The sequence below is a fragment of the Opisthorchis viverrini genome (assembly GCF_000715545.1).
Source record: "Opisthorchis viverrini unplaced genomic scaffold opera_v5_76, whole genome shotgun sequence".
In the NCBI taxonomy this organism is placed as follows: Eukaryota; Metazoa; Platyhelminthes; class Trematoda; order Opisthorchiida; family Opisthorchiidae; genus Opisthorchis; species Opisthorchis viverrini.
The window spans coordinates 1625321-1629647 of record NW_008751730.1 but is presented as its reverse complement, the minus strand read 5'-3'; positions in this window follow the sequence as shown (position 1 = coordinate 1629647).

Below are 4327 nucleotides of genomic sequence, written 5' to 3'. Positions count from 1 at the left end.
TCTTTGTCGGTCTGTGGGCCAGTCAGTCGGCTCTTAAGCTATGAGCGGTGTACTTCGGCAAAATGGTCCAAGCTGCTACAATTTGTTTCACCGGTAGTACAACATTGGTGACGTATTGAAGGAGATGACTCATTGGGTTTAGAATGCATCGAGTGAGACAACAGCTTCGACGCAAAAATATCACCGACTCGGTGACATTGCCATTTCTGTCAAGAGCACTAATGACTGATCTCTTCTGTCCTGAGGTTCCCATTCGGACCGGAAGGTCCGTGGTTCAAACCTCTTCTCGACTTCGCGTGTCTAGGCTTTGGCAGCCTGGCAGTATCCCATCCCTCGTGCTTCCTACTGGTGGCATAGCAGTTAGGCACCGAAAGGGTGCTACAGCTATAGACTGACCATCCGTGAGTTGTTTTCACCCAATACATAGCTTGGTGAAGAGGGCTCTGAGAGACAAACAGTTCTCTGACGTACGAAATACATGGCCTAACCATCGTGGCTTACCGAGTGTGTGGGCGAGATGTCTCGGTGGTTAGTGCGCGAATCCATTGACCCGAAGGTTGGTGTTTCGAACCCCACTTTTACATCTCGACTTCGCCTGTGGGCAACCTGGCCACATGCCCACCCTCGTGCAACCTTCGGGTGGCATGTCTTCAACGAGTCGCTTATGTTGGTGTTTCGACTTCTCCTGTGGGCAACCTGGCCACATCCCAACCCTCGTGCAACCTTCGGGTGGCATGTCTTCAACGAGTCGCTTAAGTATTTGGACACGTCGGAAGTTGTACAACTAGTGTAGTCCTCTATGGGACGTATGGGAGTGCCCGTTTTATGTACTTTTGGCAACCCATGGAATTTCCCCCTGGGTCGATTGGATTTTGGCGCAACTGAATACGACAGATATTGTAATGTAGATGGGAAACAGGGAGACCAATGGACAAGTTGACCAATGGGTTCGCACTGGCCCATGACTTTTATAACTTTCAGCTGAGACGATACCCGTTTATGTTCCCCTTCAACTACTGGTGCGCACATATATCCAGAGACTCTACGCCGAACATGAGTGGCTAACTCAAAACCTTGTTTTCAAAGGCATATCTATTGTGGATGTATTTTAGGGAATGTGGAGGCGCATTCATGTTAAGGCTTCAGTCCAGTGTACCCTGTGCTTTCTCGTTGTGCTGTTTAACCACACTTTCTCAGCTATAAGCCGTTGCGGAGTAAAGTAAAACTATGCCATCAGTGTTATCGGGTTCGGCAGTGTAGTGGTCATCTAGGGTAGACCTTAGAATGCTTTATACGGCTGTGTTCAACACTGAGGCATCTTACTCTAGCTAGCTTAGTGGTTATGGTGCGAAGGGAAGGGAGTTCTTTATTAGAGAAACATCAACCGAACAGATTATTGGGCTGGGGAGCAGAACTCTCATATGCATCTTGTTTACAAAACTGAATGTCCATCTTCTCCTTGAACGCGTCTCCCTGACTGGTACTCAAATCCGAGCAAATGCTACAAAGCGACTCCACAAATTCCGTAATAGATTTCACTTTTCAAGGGACGTGAAGCGGATTTACGGGAAGACACTACTCGCATACCTCATCAGCAGTACCCACTGGTGCAAACCGGAAAGTCCGTGGTCCGAACCCAAATACTACATCTGGGCATCTCCTGTCTAGGCATCAGGACTATCTCAGTCCTTATGCTAGCTTCGGGTGTCATGGCAGCTAGAAACCGAAGTAGCGCTACAACTGAACCGTTTTTTTCATTTTACTCGGTCGCCTTCGCAACTATTTTCACGCTGCTGAACTATTGACAGCAAAGTTAGTTTGTCAAGGGCAACAGTTCTGGAATAGCTGAAAAGCTTGCACAATGCTTCATCGGCTCGTTGAACCAAGTGAATTAGTACGCTTGAATATGTCAGCACGTGGTCAGCAAAGACATCTTTGAAGCGGAATTGTTTTCATTAAAAATAGATCAAGGTTGTGTTCGTACATTAAACTGGAGGTGGCAAAAAGTGGCGGGGCTTAACTTTTCGCACATGCCTTTTTCGCATTAGTGGCGGGGCTTATCTGGAATAGATGCTAGTTTGCTTATCAGTTATGTGACCGAATCGCAGATGAATTTGTTTTTAGTGTTTCTCCAACGGGTTGGCCACAGCGCAGCGGAATAACGTCACTGGACGAAGGAGGCAGCACGGTGATTGGTCAGGAAAGGTACACATTGATCCATTGACATCTGAGCTTTTCGGGACATGTTGAGGTCATGTGTACCATGTGAGGTCGTTTAAGGTTATCCAACAAGGCTTTAGCAAATGGTTTGTGTGTGTGCGCAGAGTCCAGGTTTGTAAAGCCGGACAATAGTAACTTCATTGCCGATGACAGAAAGCGTTTGAGTAGTGTAACGACCAGGGGCGCGGTCAATCGATCGTAACGTTTGATTGACGTGCACTAGGTGATCAGCCGTTGGTGAATGCGCACAGACGGATGCCTGCCTCATCCAAACGTAACTTTCACCACCGCAGGAACAAGGGCAAAAGGAAGCACTGGGTATCGTCAACTTTAGTCGTTGACCCAAATCTGGCATCGAAATAAAGCTCCTAGGGGCTCTATAAAATGTACCACGGTGGTCTTTGCGCGCCCGCAGGTAGGTCAACAGTTTTGGAACTGTCAAAGTCCCACCGACACACGCTCATCTAACGTGTCGAAAAATAATGAAAAAATATCGTCAGAATCTCTCGACAGCACGACATCACATGAACGTCTCGTAAGTTCTCAGGTGGCTAGTTTTCAGCTTTTGACGTTTTTACTCGACCTGATCAAAGTTTGTATTTGCTTTCCGGTGAGATCTGTTACCCGCTAATCCAGCACCACATGACTGCTTTCGGAATGAGTGGATGTAGCCTGCTCCGTGATTTTGCCGTCAACATACCTCAAGGAAATATCATCATCATCATTATCAGTGATAACGCATCAGTGCTTGATTGCCACAACCTTCAGAGAAGAAAGCCTCAGTAGAGAGTGGAAGGAAGGGGGAAGAGCAAGGGTTAAACGCGAAAAATCTGTCATTAAGGAACAAGTGTGGCTCTCATAATCGTTGATGCCAATGTCTCAGATGGCCTCTTCGTTGCTACCAACATTCTCGCGAGCAGTGGTTAGTCGCTCAGCCTCGTAGCTCACCGTACTACGGGAAAGTTCACGATGAGAAACCGTTGTTCGTTCAGTGGAAGGAAGGGGAAGAGCAAGGGTTAAACGCGAAAAATCTGTCATTAAGGAACAAGTGTGGCTCTCATAATCGTTGATGCCAATGTCTCAGATGGCCTCTTCGTTGCTACCAACATTCTCGCTCAGCCTCATAGCTCACCGTACCACGGGAAAGTGCACGATAAGAAGCCGTTGTTCGTTCAGCTGTAGTACCCTTCGAGCAGTGGTTAGTCGCTCAGCCTCGTAGCTCACCGTACTACGGGAAAGTGCAAACTGAGAGGCCGTTGTTCGTTCAGCTGTAGTACCCTTCCGGTGCCTAACTGCCATGCCACCAGAATGTGTCACGAGGGCTGGGATACTGCCAGATTGCCGAAGCCTAGACAGGGGAAGTCGAGAGGCAGAGCCGGTTGGGTTCGAACCACGGACCTTCCAGTCAGTAAATTCGCGCTCTAACCACTTGTCCATCTCGCCGTCCACCAATCTGATTTGGGATGATTGGCAGTTCAAATTCTTTCGTGAATTTTCTACTCCGGGAGCTGTCCGGCATGCAGCGGGCCTTGAGAGAATCGGTCATATAAATACGGCGATCCAAGTTGCCCAGTAACTTTCCTGTGCACACTAGTGGTTGCCGGTCTGTGCGCACCTTTGGTAAATACCGAGCTTCTGCTCAGAGGTTTCCTTTTAAGGACAAGAGCGAGCAAGCAAGCATCTACTTATCCGACAGAATGCTTGACCAGCGGATGAGCGGCCGTGAGCCATTTCCCTGGGATATGCCCTTTCGTTTGCTTACTTTGACTCTTACTGAACTAACAAAGCGGTGTCCGTCAGGGATGCCTACTCTCTCCATTCCTTTTTAACTTCGTAATCGATAAAATAATGAGACGAACGCCGGAGGGTCTCCATAACCCTGGTGTTCAAATAACTTGTGAAGAAAACCTTGTCGATCTGGAATATGCAGACGATATCGTTCTCATTTTCGAAGAGGAGGAGAAGGCTCAGGTATTCTTGGATGAACTGACCAAAGTCACCCGTTTCTGGCATGCACTTTGCGCCTACAAAGTGTAAGGTTATGCTCGTGGACGAACAGTCACTGAACACGCCACTTACAATCCAGGGAGAGGTACTGGAAATTGTG